Source organism: Canis aureus, chromosome 1 (assembly GCF_053574225.1).
Source record: "Canis aureus isolate CA01 chromosome 1, VMU_Caureus_v.1.0, whole genome shotgun sequence".
Lineage (NCBI taxonomy): Eukaryota > Metazoa > Chordata > Mammalia > Carnivora > Canidae > Canis > Canis aureus.
Window position 1 is genome coordinate 38,227,304 of NC_135611.1, and position 22,016 is coordinate 38,249,319.

The 22,016-nt window shown below is 35.1% G+C and overlaps 1 long non-coding RNA gene across 1 annotated transcript; it reads right to left on the bottom strand.

Moving 5' to 3' along the window:
• Positions 1 to 1,219: 1,219 nt before the first annotated feature.
• Positions 1,220 to 21,347, bottom strand: LOC144313008 (uncharacterized). The gene is made up of 3 exons (XR_013378655.1): positions 21,249 to 21,347; positions 15,128 to 15,283; positions 1,220 to 2,028 (listed from the first exon to the last, which is right to left on the bottom strand). It is a non-coding gene; the product is annotated as an uncharacterized LOC144313008 (long non-coding RNA).
• Between the last annotated feature and the right edge of the window lie 669 nt (positions 21,348 to 22,016).

Consider the following 22,016-nt stretch of genomic DNA (forward strand, 5'->3'; position numbering starts at 1 on the left):
GAGTATTTTGCTTTACTCCTAAATTCTCACTACAATTTGTTTTTGTAAACTTGAACATAAAAATTTGAATTTAGGATAGGTTACATAAATGGCTAAAGAGAGGAGAATACTTTGACTTCCTTATTCCCATACCCTCTTATTTAAATATCTTTCTGGGGATGAGGCACAGAAATCTGCTTTATTTTTTTTTTAATTTATTTTTTATTGGTGTTCAATTTACTAACATACAGAATAACACCCAGTGCCCGTCACCCATTCACTCCCACCCCCCGCCCTCCTCCCCTTCTACCACCCCTAGTTCGTTATGCTGAGTGAAGTAAGTCAGTCGGAGAAGGACAAACATTATATGTTCTCATTCATTTGGGGCATATAAATAATAGTGAAAGGGAATATAAGGGAAGGGAGAAGAAATGTGTGGGAAATATCAGAAAGGGAGACAGAACGTAAAGACTGCTAACTCTGGGAAACGAACTAGAAATCTGCTTTAAAAGAAAAAATCTGCTGAAGGGTGCCTGGGTGGCTCAGTCAGGTAAGCACCTAACTTGGTTTTGGCTCAGGTCATGATCTCAGGTGAGATTGAGCACCACATTGGGCTTCTGCTCAGTGGGGAGTCTACTTGAGATTCTCTTTCCCTCTCTCTCCATCCTTTCTCTCTCTCTCTAAAATAAATCTTTAAAAATATCCGGTGATGTTCCTTTTGAAATCTCTTATCATAAGCAGCAGTAGTTACTGAGTTTGGAATCTATGACATTACCCCAAACATGAATATTTTAAAAATATAGGACTTTTATTTCTGTGTATACATCAGTGTTATTAAAAAGTCTGAACGGCTTAAATAGCGGACAAGCAGTATAAAACTTTCGTCCACTGAAAAGAGTTGTAGTAGCTTAAGGATTCTGACAGCCTGGACTAATCTCCAAGTGACTGTACAGTTAGCCATTTGGGAAAAAATAAGTCCTGTCTCTATTGTACTGTTCCTCAAAGTGATACAGTCTGGAAATGAATAACCTAAATGTAAAAACAAATACAGCTATGAAACTTCGGCATGTTTGGAAAAATTTTAACATTAGGCTAAGAAATTCCTTTTTAAATCCCCACATGCTTAATGCAAGAGGAAAAAGTACATTTGGTTACATCAATGTCATGTCTAACGAGAATTTTGGTTACATCAATGTCATGTCTAATGAGAATTTAAGTGAAATTATAACAACAGACAAAATATTTGCAACCTGTTTAATTGGGTAAGGGTCAATAAAGCAGGATAACAAAAAATGAGTAAAAATGGGCAAAGAATGTAAAAAGTGTTTTTGGAAGAGTACTCACGTGTTAAATCTTGGTAACCAGGAAACATAAAAAATAAAACAAGATGTTATCAGATTCCCCAAGAAATGTGTGAGTTTGATTGTGTCCCTGATATTGGTGAACATACCAGGAAACTTGTGTTTGCAATCTGCTCTTCGACCAGATTTGATTTAATGGGTACCTCCCAGGCTCCCTCCATTGATGCTGTGCACTTGACACTATGCCCACACCTTGCTAAGAAGCAGAACTGCTATTGCTGGGGAAATAACAGAAACAAAACCTCCTCCCACCCAGAAGATGGCTCTGCAAAGGTAGAGAGAAAGTGGTGGTGTTTATTGAATAAGCAGAAAGCCAGAATGTTTGCCTCAGGGACGATAGCTAAGAGATTAAAAACGCCCCTTCGTATTGCCCAGCAGATACAACCCACTCCACACTTGTTCTCCAGGTAAACTAGTCCTCAGATAAGAGGACTTGACAGCACCTTTTGTCAATACACAGTTCATCCTAAATGCATTGGCAGTTGGGGTGACTGTATTAGTTCATTGGCTTTATGCAAAGGAGAAATCACTTCTATCTTCATGGCAGGAGGTAGTTTTGCAAGGTGATGTAAGATTTCTCCCCTTCCCCAGAAATTGGGAGATAGGGACACTTTCTCTTCATAATCAAATTTCAAAGAGATGACTCCCAAAGATGTCCTTGAGAAAGCCTGGAGAGAGGCTTCTTTAGCTTTAAAAAAGATTTACATACATATCAAAGAGACAGAGGACTTAAAAACTTTCAATTATAAACACTCTGAGAAAAGGGGCATGGATTGGAGGAGTTTCTTCACTTCAATGAAGAGACTTAAGTTTTTTATTTTTTAATTTGTATTTGCCCCTACTGTCCAACCTGGGCAAACATTTGCTTGTGTGTACAAGGAATAATACAGAGAAGCCTGTTCACTGCATCATTCTTGGGACATACATGCAGGTGTGCATGCAAAACACCAAAAGACCCCCCCACAAACACACAAAAAAAAAACCCAAAACACAATCTACATGCTCATCTGTAGGGGGAAAATACAATGGAAAATTGTACACCCATAAAAGGAGATACCATGCAGCAGTTTAGTCATACTTAAAAAAAAAAAAAAAAAAGTATTCAGAATTTAAAGACTTCCTGAACCATTCAGAAAGGTTAACACCAATTTCCTGATTGTAATTGCCTCAGGTAAGGGCTAGAATTGTGGGTGTCGGTTAAGGCTGTCTTGAGCTTTTTAGTTAATGTTTACATTTTTATGATACACTTTATTTTACCCTGGTCCGTATGTTTCCTACACTATCACTGAAATCGAGGAGTGTTCCCATTTGGAACATAATACTTTAAAAAAAAAAAAAAAAAAGAAATGCTTTGACTTATCTTTACTTTTTACTACACTTAATAACATCACCTATATTTTGCCCTCCTGGGATCTTACGTATATTATGAACATATCATATGAATATATGAAGTAACTATTTCTTATTTCTCATTCTCCCAGATTGTGTGTGTATGGTGGGAGAAGAGGTAGGAATGTGTGCGATATAAGTTTGAGTCACATATAAAATACTGCTGGGACTGTATAGGTGGTAGTAATTCAACTACTGCCTCCCCCAAATCACCTGAATACCCAGTGGTATTGTCCTGCCAATCTGTTGGCATTTCCCAAACCAAACCCATTATCTTTCAATCTTCTCACTACCAAGCCCTTTCTAGAGGCTTAAATGTTTACATATTATAATTTAAATAAGTTTTGTTTATGTTCATTCTAAATTAACATGTAATGCTTTCTTTTTGCAGTAGGATTATTTTGCTGATTATTTTGAACCCCGTGAAATTTATAGCTGGCATTTACCTACCTTTATGAACACTCCGCTTTTGATTCTTTGGTATAGCTTTAGTCATGCTGCTAAATTGTGATTTGAGAGCTTGCAGAACTTTAAAGGAATACAGTAATTGCTCTAAGTGAAGCCTTATAATAACCTGACTTCAATTTCAATTCAGCATCCTATTCATCTGAGATTTAAAGATGAAATTTTGTGGATTTCTTTTCTTTTATTGATGAAAAAAACTGAAGTAATCTCCAGAAACTTTTCTCTCTTGGAAATTTAGCAAAGTACAATATAGTACTTTCATTCTGGTTTGATTCAGAACAATTTTAATAGTTGAGAGTGGAATCTAATTTTTCATAGCATAGCATCTCTAAAAATCGAATATATACTTTTACTCTAGACTCTTTGTGGTACTACTTGAGCATATTTCTATCCAATCCTATTTAAGAAGATGAGGATTTAATTATAAATTCAATACATGTTGGTAATGATGTGTAGTTTGTGTAGTTGACTCTGTAGCGAAATGGATTATGATTAAAACAGGAACTGATGACAGGGTAGAAATGTAAGCCATTCCTTGGGTATATGTAATACTAAGCATATCATGCTCTGAAATAATAATCACTGCTAGCAGAAATCAACTTATGTTCAAACATTTAAAGACCTGTTACAGTTTAAGATGAAGACTGAATGCTAAATCGATGTTAGGCTTAAGATGCTATGCTCTGATATTTTTAAATGCACATGTTAGAATATTCCAAAATGTATTCTTACCATATATTTCTATTTAACTGTAAAGGGAACTTAGAGCAAATACTTCTCTCTGTAGCAGGCTTTTAAGACATTTCACAACTTAGTCCCTCAAGAAGAATTTTTTGCATGTAAATTTTAGGATAGTTCTAGACTGAATCAAACTCAGCTGAATCAAGAGTATATGAAATCCACTCCTGTACCCTACTTCTTGGACTCATTATGACTTAAGACTCTCTTGAGTTGTGGGTGCCAGTCTCTGATGTGATAACTGACCGTTTACTCAAAGTGGTGGCCTTGTGTAGGCATGAACCACCATTGAAATGTCAGCACCAAAATCCTGTGCTTAGGATTCAAGGGAGACAAGTAAAGGTTTTCTGCTTTCTTTAAGTCCCGATGTCATAATAATATTAAGTCAACAGATACAGAAGGAAAGCTGAGACTTTATTTCCCCCTTAACCATTTGGAGAAACTTCTAAAGGCTCTTCTGGTAGTGATATATTTGGAACTGCATATTCTGAAAGAGTGAGTCTTTTAACCTCTACTAAATGACATATTTGTAAGTGTATTTTTGAGGCCTTTTTATCTTTTCCGACCAAGGCTAATGGTAAACTTGATAAGAAAATTAAGCAGGTCTGTCTAATTACCTCTGAGCTTCTCTGCCTACTCAATCTGCTTAGAGTAGTTTTAGCCAATTCCCACCAGGTCTTTCCATTCTGTTACCAGCCCCAAGTTTTTTTTTTTTCTTAAAGATTTTATTTATTTATTCATGAGAGACACAGAGAGAGACAGAGACATAGGCAGAGGGAGAAGTAGACTCCCTGTGGAGAGCTTGATGCAGAACTCGATCCCAGGACCCTGGGATCACACCCTGAGCTGAAGGCAGATGGTCAACCCCTGAGCCACCCAGGTGTCCCACCAGCCCCAAGTTTTAAATAAAATATATCATCGTTGGCTAACTGTTCTATCATTAGTTTTAGAAGTCACTTTAAAATGTTGGAGTTTATTATTTCTAAGGCAGCATTAGTATATTCCCTAGATATTGGAAAATGAACATTACCTCTTTAAAAAAATAAGTTTGAAGTAGAGATGAGGTTTTCTACACTGAATTCAAAATCATTGTCCTATTTAACAGAAATGATCATTTGCTTCTTAAAAATAATTTTGTTGTACAACAAGATCAATTGTATTTTTAAGAGAAATGACATTGCTAGCCATGTTTCAACTTTATATCCAGATCAGAATCTATACAAAAATATCAGAAAAAAAAAAAAAAAGACAGTCACAGGAACCAAAAGTAACACTTAACTAGAAAACTTTTACTGAGGAGCAGCTATATAAACAACCACATTTCCAATATATATATATATATATTAGGTATATATATATATATATTTATTGATATATATATATTTATATATATTTAATGAAACAATTGTTAAAATATAAGAGGTCAGGATTGGGAATTTAGGGCAGATACATCCTGTTAAGGGTCAAATTGTGTCTCCCCAAAAGCTTTGTTGAAGTCCTAACCCCCAGCACCTCAGAATGTGACCTTGCTTGGAAATAGGGTGGTGGTTGTAGGTGCACTTCATTAAGATGAGGTCTTACTAGTAGGATGGGGCTCCTTAAGCAATGTGACTGATATCCTCCTAAGAGGATGGCCTTGTGAAGACACAGGAGGAGTGCCATGTGAAGACAGGGGATCGGAGTGATGGATCTACAAGTTGGGGAACACTACAGATTGTCAGCAAACTACCAGGAACCAGAAAGAGTCAAGGAAGAATTCTTCTACAGATTTCAGAGGGAGAATGGCCCTGCTGACAACTTGATTGCAGAGTTCTGGTCTCTAGAACTGTGAAACAATACATTCCTGCTATTTTAAGCCACTCAGTTTGGGACACTTTGTAGGAAAGGAATACACACCCCAACATCAGCTCTGCTTTTGGTCAGGGGAAGAAAATTGTAGTACAAGTATTCAGTTGGGCTTTCCTCAATCAAATGTGAAATACCATAAGATTGATCCTCTGCAAACACATACACGTTCCCTCTACCCAAAGGAAATAATATCTTGTTTTCCAGTAATCATGGAAAAATCAGTCACAAGTCACCTGAATTGGTCGTAAAGAAACCTCAAGTTTCTAAAAAAATAGATTTGACAACATTCATCACAAAGCAATAAATTAGAAACTAACAGAAGGCACACAACCAAGCCAACAAAGAAAAACTAACCTGGACACATATTTTAGGCCAAGGAGAAAATTGAACCTAAAATTACAGAATGTCTGGAAAATCACTATGATGAGAATACCATTGATAGAAACCACCAAGCTGCAGATAGCAATGCTGAAATCAAAATGTTTACTTCTAAATGAATAAGGAATACAAGTGAATGAAATAAACCTCCAATACCAGAATTTGAAAGACCAGTGAAGGAAGAAATTAATGCTCACAGCAGAAGTTTGTTTGCTAGAAAGCCTATTAATTATCATGAAGTTTTTGGTTTTTTTTGAGGGAGATGAAATAGGTAAACTTATGGTGAAAAGAAAATAATCACATTTACGTGAGAAAGTTAAAAAATCCTAATTGAAAACTTTGCTCAACGCTATGCAAATGAATTCAAAAGAAAACATGAATTTCTTAACCTGCCCCAGGGCGAAAAATAATCTAAGTTTTATATTTGAGAAATAAGTGGTCAGAAATCTAACCGTTACTAAGCTCAGCCCTCTTTATAACCACAATCATCACAAAATACACCAGATCTAGAATAGATTATAGGGTACTCATTTAAGGAATTGATCTTCTTGATACCATTTAAAAGGTTTCAAATGTGGAGCATCAAAAAGTCTTCATTTTAAGAAAGTCAGCTTGCAAATACTTAATTACTCAAGTGGCACAGCTGAGGACAGTGACTTCCCAGCCAGTTCATGAATAGTGTCTGTCATACCATAACCAGAGCAAGACTGGTTATTAGTGATTAGGGATTTGAGAAGTGCTGTGAGGTGAGTAATTTGGGGGATGCAAAGAAAGTGATTCCCAAGGGCTCCAAGGAACACTGACCTCCTTGCACAAGCTTGTATTACTATGCTAGAGGCGTAGGAAGGGAGTGGACTTTCCATAATGAGGGAAAAGAGAAGCAAACTCTGTGAATTCCATGACCTCAATCTAGCTGGTGTCTCATTATCATCTCAGGCTTACTATCAGAGAACAAAACAACACACCATTGTTGAGTTGATAATTACATAAACTTTGAAATTCTTCACCAGAAAAGAAATGCTATTTGCTGGGGGGAAAAAAGAGCCCTTTTTAATAAAAATGACCAAACCATAAAGTTTTTCTAGGATTTAAACACATAATAAAGGAAGTCAGCATGATATTTTTACTGAAATCTGACAAGGAAAATAGCAAACTAGTCCCCAATCTTATAACAATGCAAAAACCGCACATAACTAATTAGCAAATGAAATCAACAGCACAATAAAGATCAAGATAAGATGCCTAGTAGGAGTTTATAAAGTTGTTCACCATTAAGACTGTTAGGAAAGCTATTAATGAAATTTGGCATGAAAGCAAATTAAAAGGACAACGTAATTCTGTAAATGCTGTAAAATAATTTTATAAAAATTTTGCTTGCAAAAATTGGGATAAGTGGCTGTTTTCTGAATGTGATTTTTTAAAAAAAAGTTTATCCATTGTGCCCCAAAGTTAACATCCAAGGAAAATACTACCATCGGTGAGGATCCAAAATACCTAAGATGCAATAAAAATTGAGACTACTATATTATTTTGAAAAACAGTATTTCCCTAAGTTAAAAGATTAAATGATTGGTAAATATCATGTATGAAATACAGACACTCTCCAGCATATTAGTTTGGATACTTCTTCTGTGGGTTCCAGCAACTTAATTATATTCTCTGCAAGCCATCACTGGTTATTAGTAAAACTTAAGTTATTTAACAATTAAGGATTTTTTTGTGATTTTCGTTTAGCTTCCCTCTTTAGCATGCACGAGCTTCATTTTATCTTGTTTAAACATCTCATAATTAGTGATGATGTAAACAATTTTAGGTGGAAAAACAATTATTAATAAATATCTTTATAGAATTAGATTGACAGTTAATACCAATATTAAGAGGATATATTTAGGTAACAGGGTCGTGTCCTTTTTAAAGTAATGAGAATTGAAACAAATGTAATATAAGGCAAAAACATTATTAATGTTTATACAAATTAAGCATAAAACTGAGCAGATTATTGGAAAGAAAGTGTTAACTGCATGTTTATTAGCTTTTTGTCCAGCCTTGATGATGCCTGATAATTTTACTTTTGATCAAATCCTCCTTGAAACACTAACTCAAAGAATTATTAGAATGTGTGCCTATATACTGGATCCAAGATAAATCAGAATCAAACAGGATCATCTAGGAGACCAAGGAACTAGACTTAATTGTCAATATTCTTCATAAAGAGTAACCAGTATTGATCAAGCAGCCACAGGGAAGGATGGAGTCTAGTAAAGTAACTCTGGAGAGGGCTGCATGACTAGGTAGGGATCAAGACTGAATGGCTTTCTGAGATAAAATGGAGCAGGTTCACTTAGCCTCCTCTCTTATGGTCCTATGTGGGCTGAGTGATTAAATAGTGAAAACTTTCTGGAGTATCAAGACCATGGTCAAGACTTTGCAAACACTCTATGTGGTTATCTATCCTACATCTTTTCTTAAAGCTACAGAAACTTAATGTTATTTGAAGCCTATTTTGTCTCACAGTTTCTTTGGACCCAAGAACATAGAAGAGATTTCTCAACTATAGACTTCTGATCATTGCAGAATTGTTTAACCAAGTGGTAAGTGTTCATAACACTAATAAACTGTCCTTTAAGAGTTGCATTGCAGCTTAGTTGTTTGATTCCCTTTAGGACAAGGATCCTTCAAGAAAAAGGTCCTCTTGGGAAATCTTTAAATCTGGTTAAGAAAAATTAAAACAAGAATGTTAATTTTTCTTCTTGAGTAACCAAGGTGACAAAAACTTCAAAATCACGTACAACAACATCTGTGTTAGATTATCCTCAAGCCAGACATTATGTTGAATCTAAGTAACAATAAGAAAACAATAAGTCTCAGAGTAAAACAAAATGATCAAAACAGATTTCCTTTCATTGCTTAAACTTCAAAACAAAAGACTTGGTTAGGGTGTTCTAATGAAATAATTTTCTAGGTTTTTTTTTGGGGGGGGTGGTCCATGGAAACTCAGAATTTAATGAGCAATGTCACTGAGAAGATTGCTATGGCTTTCCAACAATTTTTAATAGATGAAGAGGAGATTTTTCTAGATTTTCCAAGTTATGAACTGTAGTGAAAATTCATTTGAGAAGTTGCTACTGAAAAATATTTTTCCTATATTACATTTTGCTGTTCAAAAAATTTTTTTAATATTAGTGATGTTAAGTGTACCCTTTTGAGTTTTACATTTCAGGCATTTGGACATGCAGGAATAGTAAGTTTGACAGCATGACAGATTAATAATAAATTCAATAATGCTTGTTTTACATAATTGCAGAGAAATTTCTAGTCTCACTCTGAAATCAACGCAGTGAAAGGGAATGAAGATATGTTTAGATAAAGAATGGAAAGCTATAAAGAAAAGTGACATAAATTGTCATTGACAACAGGAAAAGTATATTGGAGACCATGAAAAGTTTAGTATTTTGTTAACACTCTTCATTTGGGAACTGTCTGTTCTGCACCTAGATGTTTAAACATGTAGAACAGAAGCTGTTGCATGTAAAAGGAAATTTGAATAAAAACTACAAAAAATATTTTATTATTAAGTAATGTAAGTTCTGTTGATCATCTATGACTGCTTGCACAGAATGTAATTAGTTTGCTGGAACCTGTTAATGGAGTAACCAATGAAAATGCCAAAGAGTGCATCTATTTCTAATGCGATGTTTGCCATGATAGCATTTTATCATTTAACCCTCGGGAAAATACTGACCTTGACAAGGAATCTATATACACTTCTATGTTAGACTTCTAAATTTGACTGCTAAAATATTTTAATAACCATGACCATTAAATTTTTGATGCAGTTTTCTATTTGCTTCTGTATACCAAAAAGTTACTTCTGTGATGGTTATGTAGTCATCATACTGATGAAATTTTATTCCTAATCAAGTCCTCCTAGAAACATCCTGCTGAAATAAGCCACTTCCTTCAACATCCTGCTGAAATAAGTATTCTGTATACCTCTAAATGTAAAACAATTTGGTATTAGTTTAAGAATAGCTGGACAGATCAAAGAGTCAAAAAGTCCAGAAATGAATGCGAGAGCACTTGGAAGTATAGAATATGAAGAGGGGCTATTTCATTTTTTTAATTGGAGTTCAATTTGCCAACATATAGCATTACACCCAGTGTTCATCCCATCAAGTGTCTCCCTTAGTGCCCGTCACCCAGTCACCCCCACCCCCGCCCACCTCCCTTTCCACCACCCCTTGTTCATTTCCCAGAGTTAGGAGTCTCTCATGTTCTGTCTCAAGAGGGGCTATTTCAAATTAGCAAACAAATTATGATTATTTTAATAAAGCATGTTGGGAGAAGTGAGTGGTCATATAGGGGAAATGTTGACTCCCTGCCTCTTTATTATTTATTCAAATTAATTTCAGATATGTTAACCATTTAAATTTAATAATTACTAAGGTAAAATGTGGGGTTTTAAAAATATCTTGAAACTGGAGAAACCTTTCTAAGGATGACACAAGGACCATAAACTGATGTATTCAACTACAGAAAATAAATACATTGCCAAAACTCACCATACATAAACTAAAAAGATAATCCTGGAAAAGTAGCCCACATTTTTTTCTTTTTTGAAAAAGTAACCCATATTATAGTTAAACCACCATTGCCCTTGATTTATAAAGAGCTCTTACATGTCAAAAAAAGCCCAGCAGCCAAGTAGAAAAATGAGCAAAGAATAAGCAGAAACAGTTCACTGAAAATTCAGGAAATACAAGTGATTATTAAAGAGATGAAAAGATGCTCAAACACACTCACAAAAATGCAAATTCAAAACCACAGTGAGATACCACTTTTCATCTATTAGGTTGGCCAAAAATGTATTTACTAAAACGATTAGAGTGTAGTAAAATAGAATAATGAAGAGGGTAGAACTTGACAAAAATTATATGAAGGTCAAATGGACAGTAACTGAAAACTTTAAGTGTCATTTTGCATCACATTTACACACATACATTTACTCTACAGATATGCCTAAACATTTGTAAATGTGATTTATGTTGTAAAGATGTTCATTGCAGCAATTTTAGTAAAAATGAAACTACTGGAAAGTCCAGCTTAGAAACAGAATGGTACTGTGGTATTCCTTTCATTATCAGATAAAACATGGATATAGAAAAGGTGCATATCTTTTATATAGAAACATGGCAATTTCGTAAATTATCCAAAGTCCTTTGAGAATTTAATTCTAAAGCAACTAGAGTCCACTTGGCGGTAGAAGTAAACCTTTCATGCACAATGTACGTCCTTGATTTAGCAATGAAGGCTCAGCTGAGATGGTGGTTGTCATTGTGACTATGTGCCATAAATTGTGCTGAACACCTGAAAAGATTATTTAACCTGCTCTTAATAATGTTTCCTTAAGATGAGTTTTCTAATGCCGGTGACTCTACATACTTTTTTTTTCTCCAAGAAATCCTTTAAGAGACACAGACTCTAATAACTGCTTTCTAGATTATGATCCTGTTACTGAAATGCTAACTTACTGCTCTATGCAGCAAAAATTGTTTCCTCTGCTCTGAAAAGACGCTTGGTGTTTTCTGTCAGTTCTTGTGCAGGTGGGACAAACAACGCCGAGCCCCGTCCTCATGGTGGAAAAGCAATAAACAAGTAAAAATAGTTAGTGCCATGTCCAACTCCTGACTATCCAAACCACACTAGAAAGATGAAAACAATTTCCTGCTTCTAAAAAATTTAGAAGACAGTTTCAAATGACTAAATAAGAATGAAGTGTCTTCCCCTTTTATCTGTGTGATACAGCTCTTAATTATTCTCTCAGATGTCAGCTAAATTTTACTTCATTTAAAAACTATACAGCTAGATACATAAATCAATAACTCACCACTGGTGGATAAACCAGTAAATGTCACTCAGGCATGATTTCACCATGGAGGCTTACTGCATTGTCAGGAGGAAGGAAGCAAACACTCAGCACTTACTGCAGGGCAGGCACTATTATAATTTTAAGTGTGTGCATTTGTGTATTTAATCCTTAGGGGTTAGTAAGATCTGTAACATCAAGCATCCTTACAAGTAAGAAGGCAAAGACTCAAATGGATTGAGACATTTGTCAAAGATGACTCAGTATGTAGCAGCCAATTCTGATTAACTCACTCATTTACCAATCCAGTAAATGATTATAGCTATCGCAATTGTTGTAAAATAGTTGTAGCCATTATAGTATCTCATCAAATGTGAGACATAAAACACATCACTGTTCGATGTTCTGCTAAAAAGATTTAACTTTGCGAATCACACCATAATATACACATTATACCATATTACCCTCTACCAAATTGCACGTGAATAAAAGTTTAGGATAACAATGTTTCTGATAAATTGATGTTTGATGTCTTATTGATAAGTCTTCAAAAGTTGATTGCACCAGCTTCAACTGGAATTTCTACTATTCTGAGGCTTCAGTTATATAACCAATCTTTAAAAAAATGTATTTCAGTAACAAGATACAACACAGTTTCAACTCTTTATGAGTGCTTCCTTTCTTAGATACAATAATAAAGAGAAAAGAAAAATAAGGAAAAAAGGAATTGTTATTTCTCATATGACAAATACTGTTCCATCAATATCAATCTTATGCTCTGTTGTTTCCACAAGGTATTTTTTGCACACATAATAATCTTTCATTTCTTTTTTTTTCTTTTGTAATCTTTTATTTCAAAGCAAATTATGCTATAACCCTTTTGAAGCCATATTAAATAGAGGTTAAATTCAGCATACTTAGTAGCAATGATCTATGCAATTTTGATATGAATGAGTAACTCATGGGTGATTGTGACCATGCGCTCTTATGGGAAATGACAATCACTTTGTATCTCCTGTCTGACAGATAGTATTTGTAAGACTTCATAAATTATAAGGTACATTTTGATTTCAAGAATATTAAAATGTGAAAAACAGTTAAAATATATGAAAAAGTTTGTGTCGAACACAGTGCTAGGAACTAGAATACCAAGAAATAACAAAGTCTTGTCCCTTGTTCTAACTGCTTAGTGTGGGTAGACAAGTAAACCAATAATTATTATTCAGTGTGAATACAATACAATAATATATATGTATGCAATTATTTATATACACTTTCTATGTGCTAATGTATTTAATCTTTATCCCATGGGGCAGGTACACGATAGAGGTATGAACCTGTCTGGATATCCAAGAAGGGTATGTAAACTATCCTGTGTGGGTAAAAAGCCTTTTGTGGGAGACATCACATAGGTGTGAGTAGTGGAGGAGAAGGGAAGAATTAAAATTCCAGGCAATAGCACTCCATCAGCACAGAGAGGCAGAAAGAGTGGAACATCTGAGGAATACACAAGATGGAGTAGTAAAGGGATGGTGGTCCATGGGGCAATGGGGAGGAGTAAGGAGCAAAGCATTTTTTTCTTTTTTTTTTCTTTCTTTTCTGCCATACTAAGGAATTTAGACATTATCCTATCAGTGATAATTTGTGAAATACTAAATACTAATTTTGAAAAAGTGTAGTCAGCAAAAGCAGCTCAGTAAGGAACTCTAAAGTTCTGCCCCTCCTAAAAGGAACAAAAAACTGCTAAAACTATGAGAATTTGCTTTTTTTGAAACCGTGAAAATTAACTTTGGTTAGAAAATCTTGAAAGCAAAAAAAAAAAAAAAAAAAAAAAAAAAAGAAAATCTTGAAAGCAGCAATAGAAAAGTAATCTCACTTACAAGGAACCTTTAGTAAGATTAATGATGGTTTCTTTTTAGGAACTATGGATGCCAGAATATAATGGGATGGCATATCAAAGTATTAAAAGGAAAAACTTTCAATCAAGAATGCTACATCTGACAAGATTACCCTCCAAAAATGAAGGAGAAATTTACACATTCCCAGATAAATAAAACTGCAAGAGTTTGTCACTAGCAGGCCTATCCTATAACAGGTGCCAGTCATTTGTTTGCTAGAGCCATTGAGGTGAAAACAAAAAGACATACCGAGTAATACAAATCCACATGAAGAAATAAAGGGCATTAATAAAGATAACTAACTTCCTAGATAAATGTAAAAGTATATAGATAGATTTCTTGTTTGAAATTCATTTTTTTCTGATTTTAAAGACAGCTGCATAAATCAATCTGCATAGACTTCTAACAAGTAGAGAGATTGAGTGAGTAATCAACTTCCAAAAAATTCTCGTGTGCTAAACACATTAACAAGTTTGATGGGACATTTAAAAAATGAATTTTCCTAGAAGAGCTAAATGTTAATGAAAGGGAAAACACTAAATCTCAAATTAAAATTGTAACTTAGAACTTTGTATATTGAGTGTATATAAAAACACACCTGTTCTGACACTTGAACTGCTCATCATTATGAAAAACAAAGAAGAATCTGTGCAATTTGAAGAGCTCACTATTAAATTGCAAGGATGACATTGTGGCTTCTTTCCGTTGCTATGGGCAAGCCACTTGAATGATTTCAACAGATTCTTCAACTGAACAGAGATTGCTTCCCACTCAGTTATAATTTTACCATGCAGAGGCTAGAAATTGGGAATAAATAATGAAAGAGGTCATGCAGGTTCACATGTATTGCTCTGTGTGGGATGTAGCTGATGATTGGAGATGGGAACCGTGACCTGGTGATAGAAGGATACTGCTTCACGATCTGAAAGACATTCTGGCAGCTCTGACCTCAATTTCACATAAGTAAATGGGAAAAAAAGTGCCTATCACGAAGGAACAAGTATGGTTGCTAAAGCTTTAGCTTTAAAGTTGTACCCAACAGAAAGAAGTAAACAATGCCCAATAAAGAAAAGCGCAGAATTCAGACTGCAATCTGATCATGACCATAGCATTATTTGCCACATAGCTCCCATAATCATTGAGATAAACATTGCAGAGATGAGAGACATATAAAATGTATTAAAAAAAAAACCTTTTAGGGGTACCTGGGTGGCTCAGTGATTGAGTGTCTGCCTTTAGCTCAGGTCGTGGTCCCTGGATCCTGGGATCAAATCCTGCATCGGGTTCCTCGCGGCGAGCCTGCTTCTCCATCTGCCCATGTCTCTGCCTCTCTCTCTGTGTCTTTCATGAATAAATACAATCTTTAAAAAATAAAAATAAAAAAATAAACTTTTATGTAATCCATATACTTATTTCTTGAGAAGAGATTTGATGGAGTAAAGATGGTCACAGTTTCTTTATAACTCTCTCCTTGGAGAAGTAGAGTTTACTTTTTCCCTGGCCTCAATCTAGTCTGGCCCTGTGACTGCTTAAGCAGTAGATTATGGTAAAGTGACACCATGCTAGTTCTAACCCTTTGAGGACTGACAGGCAGCTTGTGCATCTGACATCTGGGCATACTGACTTCTGAAATTCTGCTTCTCAGAACCTAACCGCCATCTTGGGAAAGGCCCAAGCCACAGGAAGGGCCATGTGACATGCTGTGGTCAATCTGAACCGCCGAGCTCCCAGCCTCCAGCAAGCATCAACTGAGTGAGCCATTTGGATGCTTCAGCTCAATAGAGACACCCAAAAACTGTGGCCCCAAGTGACATCACATGACCAGAACCACCTGGGCGATCTCGGTCAACAAAGAGAACTAGAGGAGTGATAAAATAGTTGTTTCAGAGTATTACCTTTTGGCTGGTTTGTTATGCAGCAATAGATAAAGTGATCACTCGCATAAGGATGTATGTGAAGTTGTGTTAAAACTTATGTTTACAGGTGGTATAGTGAAAAGATTAGTAAATTTTACCTATATCAACAATTGTGTCTACAATCCAATGGTCTCCTCAGAACTTCCTCAAGGGAGTTTTAGCAACTCACTGGATTACCTTCAGACCTGATCTCTTTTCTAAAAACAAATTTAAGGGCACCTGGGTGGCTCAGTGGTTGAGTGTCTCCCTTTGGCTCAGGGAGTGATCCCAGGGTCCTGGGATTGAGTCCCGCATCAAGCTCCCGGCAGGGAGCCTGCTTCTCCCTCTGCTTATGTCTCTGCGTCTTTCTGTGTCTCTCATGAATTAATAAATAAAATCTTAAAAAAAAACAAAAAAACAAATTTATATTCTACTGCGACCTGAACAAAAAGTATGGGAAAGACCTCTAAGTGCCTCCAACTTAACACTCAAAAATGCTACCTCTTCTCTAAAGTTCAAGCATGGAGACAAGGCTTTTACTCAGAACTCTACCTTAGTTAAGATTGTTCCCTTGTTTGTTTTTAGTAAGATGAGAGCAGAAAGGATGTTAAGAAATTTTAGATTGAACTTTGATTTTGTCTTTGATATGTTTTTAAAAGAGATTAACATAAAACAAAACAAAAGCGAACTACCTCAAGAGACAATCGACCTAGTTATCCTAAAAGAAAATTTCAGATTTAGTGAACTGTGAATAGAAATCTCTATGTGTTAATTTTTGAGTTTAGTTTCTGAGTCTCTTATCTGAATTTGATCAGAATGAATCAGTGATATAAAACTGGGTTTATAGTTTGTCCCTTTTAGGTTGTTAGATTTTACTTCAGATCCCAGACTTGAGTTAAATGTCAGTATTTGCTTTTGTGGGTTGACAAAACACATTTTCCAATATAGTCTGCTAAGAAACACAGTGCACTTGGAGCTTGACCTGTCTTCTGGGATGACTTTGAGGAAAAGCTACTAGCTGTATGACTTTAAGCCAGTGGCCAACACACTCCCCCCGCCCCCCCTCAGTATCTGAATCAGGAAAAAAGTAATAACCATCTTTGCCCTGTTTACCTTGAAGGACTATTCTTCAGAATCAAGTAATCCTATATGTATAAGAGTCTATTTAAGGAGTGAAAAGTTTTTTTTTTAACTAAAATTGTTTTATCATTATTCTTGATAATTGTGCTTCTAGTAATTGTGTATTTTTTCCCTATCCATTCTAGAAACTATTTTATTATACTTTTCTGAGTTCCAAAGTGAATCATTTTTTTTTCTAGGTTGTGGTATCTTTGCCTGCTTTGCCCACAAAGGTCTCTGAAGTTAACTGATATTTAGCTAGAACATCAACCATGGCAGAAATACTGGAGAGAGAAAAGAGAAAAAATTGTAGACAGAACACAAGAACTAAGATGACAGTTTCAAGCATTTGAACCCTGTACCAAAACCTTTCTTTCTGTCTCATTTTAACCCTTCCAGGACCTATACTTTACAATCCTCCTGAAGTTTACTATCAGCTCCTTGTGTCTTCAGTTTCTCTCCACATCCAGCTTAGATTCCATGATTTGTCATTATAATCACACCTTTGCACACACTGTTACTCCTTTGCTCTTCTTTTCTTATATATTTCTCCTATATTTTATGTACATGAAATTACATAGTAACCACTGTTATATCTAGTTTAATTCCTAAACCTATTGTGTTTTTAAAAAATAATTTATCCATGTATTTATCTGTAGTACAATCCTTTTTAATCCTGAATGGTATTACTGTATATATCAAATTTTGTTTATTCTCTTCCTGATAGACATTTAGGTTATTTCCAACTGTCAAAATCATGCATAAAGCAGCTATAACTTTCTTGTACAAATCTCTGTGTGAAGATGTGTTTTCATTTCTCTTAGGTAAATACCTAAAACTGGAATTGCTGGATGTTGAGGTAGGTGTGAGTTTAACTTTATAAGAAACTGCCAAATAGTTTTCCAGAGTCATTTCCCATCATCAGTGACTTAAATTTGCAGTTGCTTTGTCAGCATTTAGTATTTAGTATTTAGTATTCGTATTAGTTTTTGTTTTGCTTCATAACAAATGTCTATGTAATTTAGAACCATTAAACAACACTGATTTGAGCTAGCTTATTGGACTTTGATGGCCTCGGATAACCTCACTTATATATTTTATGGTTACCTCATGGTCAACTGGGATAAAGGGCATGACTTGGTCATGGATGTTTCAGAAACGAGCCAGGACGCATCCACGTGGCAACTGGTTTACAAAGCCAAAAAAGAAGATAAGCTCCAACATTTTTTATTTTCCAATCCTCTGCTTGGTTGATGTTTGCTAATATCTCAGCAGCCACAGAAAGTCATGGCCAAGAACATCTTTAAGGGTTGGAGAAATAGACTCCACTTTTAATGGAAAGTCTGAAAAGTCACATTGGAAAAAAGTATTGCTACAGGGTTAAGAAGGATTTGAGACCTTTTTGCAATCTTCCACAATCTTCTCTCTGACCACAAATCATTTGTAGCCTCTTCACATGAAAAATATAATCACTCTTATTCTAAAAATCCCAAAAGTTTTATTTCAATAATGACATGTGGCTCAGAGTTTAGGATCTAGCTATCTAAATCAGACCCAAGTGCACATGAAGTGCCAACAACTATAGCTGTCAAGGGTTAGTCAGGGAAGCAGAGCTAACATGAGTATTCCTGGAATGAGGGATTTCTTCTAGGAATTAGACCTTATACAAGGTGAGGGCAGATGAAGTAAATGGAAAGATGTTGTAGGATCAGAAAGAGTTACTAATGAATCTACCTTAAGTACCGCTACAGGTAGGTAAGTTAGAGCTTGCCGGAAATCTGAGAAACTGAGCATACCCAGCTGTTGCAGAAGGCTCAAGAAGAGCTTGAAGTTAATGGTAAGATTTATGGAAAATTGTTCCTTTGTGTAGCTACCATCTTTGTGGGTCCACAGCCAAGCATTTTTTCTTTTTTTTTTTCTTTCTTTTTTTTTTCAAGCATTGATGGTAGAACTGGGGCTGGTTTTGATCAGCCTGGAAGGAGAGTTAAACAACTAGACAAAATGAGATCATATGTGACCCAGTGGATGCATCCATTTGACGCTAAATCTGACATGGATAGAGAGTAATGAGGGTAATGGCCACTGTTTTCTTATATGCTTTAAACTGTACACAAGTTCCTCTTTTAGCTGAATCTAAAAAAAAAAGAAAAGAAATTCTGGGAAATGTGGCCCTCAGTTTAACTAGGATGACATGGAATAATACAATATGTTATTAGTTGTATTTTAAAATTTCAGCATCACAGTAGATCTGTACCTACCCATTATATCTCTTTGGGTTTTAATTTATATTACCCTAATGACTATGCTTATGGGCCATTCATAAGATCCTATTTTGTGAATGTCCAAGTTTTGTGCCACCTTTTTATCTTTTTGCTATTGAACTTTAGAAATTCTATATTGTAAATACAAATTATCTGTTGCATAAATATGTTGCAATGATTTTGTTCCGTTGAGGTTTGGGTTTTTAATTTTCTAAATAATAACTATTTTGAACAGAAGTTTTTAACAAAATTCAGTTCACCAAAATTTTGTTATGGTTTTGTGTGTTCTGGGATATCTTTGAATAGCCCCGGTTTGTAGATATATTCTTCAATATTTTTTAATGAGCTTTTGAGATTGAGTTTAAAAATTTTAATTCCAGTATAGTTAAAATAGAGTTTATATTAGGTATGCAATGTAGTGATTCAACAATTCCATATATTACTCAGTCCTCACCATGGCAAGTATACTCTTAGTCTTCTTCACTTATTTTCCCATCCCCCTATCCACCTCCTCTCTGGTAACCAGTTTGTTTTCTATAGTTGAGTCTGTTTTTTTGTTTGTCTCTTTTTTTCTTTGTTCATTTGTTGTTGTTGTTTTTAAATTCTACATATAAGTGAAATCATATGGTATCTGTCTTTTTCTGACTGACTTATTTCACTTAGCATTATACCCTTCTAGATCCACCCATGTTGCAAATGGCAAGATTTCTTTATGTTTAGATCTGCATGCTATCTTGAGTTAATTGTTATATATGGAGTGAGATTTTTGTCAGATTGCATTTTCTTCCCTGAAGATATCCAGTTCTGGTGTTATATGTTGAAAAATACATGTAATCTTTTTCCACATTAAATTTCACTGGTGTCGGGGCACCTGGGTGGCTTAATTGGTTAAGCATTTGCCTTCAGGTCAGGTCCTGATCTCCAGGTCCTGTGATTAAGCCCTGAGTCCAGGTTCCCTGCCACTCTGCCTTCTTGTGCTCTCTCACTCTCCTTCTCTCTGATAAATAAATAAACTAATGGAGAAAATCTTTAAAAAGATAAATTTCCCTGATGCCCTTATAAAAATAAATATCACATTTCATTACATATGTATTTCTGGGCTTCCTATTTTAATTAATTATCTGCTTTTCTATTTTCCACATCAATAATTATGGATTTATAGTAATTCTTAAAGTAATATAAATCTTCCAAATTTGTTCTATTTAAAGCATCTTAAAAATCATTCTGTCATTGGCATTTCTGTGTTAATATCAGAACTAAAAAATAACACGCTTGAGTTTTGATTAGAAATGGATTGAACCTATAGAATTTTGAAGAAATTGACATTTTTACAATTTGAGCCTTCTAACCTATGAATATGATGTATTTCTCCATTTATTTAGATCTTCTTCAATTTTAGCAGTCAAATATTCAGGTAAAAGCCTTGTGTGGCTCATGTTAAATTTGCTACGAGGTAATTTTTCTTGCTGGCATTGTAAATGGATTATTTTTGATTTCCTGTCCCCACTTCAATCTATTGTTGATAGAGCAGCAAGATTACTATTATTAAAACGAAAATTCGATGTTACTCCCGATTTCATAACCAACAAGGCTTCTTCTATGAAACATAATAAACACCAAAATTATTTTAATAACTAAAAATGTCCACATCATCCTGCCTCACCACCTACAATTCTTTTTCCTGTTCCCTCTCTAGCAACTACAGTGATCCCCTTGCTGTTTATCCAGAAGCCTCTCTCTTCCAGAGACTTTTCATTGTTTCCTTTGCCTGCAACAGTCTACTCCAAACACATCCATGTCTTTCTCCTTCACTGTTTTCAGGTCTCTCCTTAAATGTCACCTTATCACTTGACCCTTGACTATTGTATTTGAAATAAACCTGACTCACCCCTTCTGCACCCCCAATCCTGTTTTTCTGGGTGACTCATATTTTCATTGCCCAGGCTGGACATTCCAGCTTATATCTGCCATCCTGGCATTCCACCTAGTTTTCAACTGCTTTTCCCGTAAAATATGTCCCAATTTGGATAATAAATTGCATATCACTCTACCTTTATCATGATTCATTTTTCTTCATGGCAGTTTTCATTTGTGTGTCATATTATAGATTTGCATGTTTGTTTGTTTTCCAGCTCCCCCAAAGAGACTATAAATTCCATGAGATAGAATCTTTAATTGTTGAGCATCACCAGCACCTAGCACTCAGTAAATATTTGTTGTATTAAGTAAATAATAAGTATACAAGCTGAATGACTTTGTTTTTGAACTTTCTCCCCCTTTTTCTGTAAAATGAAGTTCTACATTAAATGAGGTCATTAAGATCACTCTGGCTAGAAAATGTAATGGTTGCTTGTGAAACCTGATACAAATTTCATTTAAGTCAATAGCTGCTTTGTGTAGAGGGAGAACTGTAGAGCAATGTTTTTCATAAGCTAGAGTAGTCGTCTAAAGCAATAAAAGACATTGTTTTAAAGTGGAATTTTGTCTAAGTTGTACGGATTGATTTAAACTAATCATCAGAGTAACTTTACTTGCAGAATGACTCAACCATTAAACCATATTAATAATTTTCTGACCTAATTGAATTTTTCCATATATTCTTGTAATATTAAAACATGTTTTTATGGTATGGGTGACGATATTTAGGGAATTCATTTTATGATTATGACCTCCAAGTTTCTATCTGTAGCTCAGACCTGTCCCCTAAACTCCAGGCTAATATCCAGCTCTCTCTGTGAACTCTTTGCTTATGCCTCTAGTGGGCATCTAAAACCAAATATATTCAAACCTGAACTCCAAATTCTTCTTCCCAAGCCTTC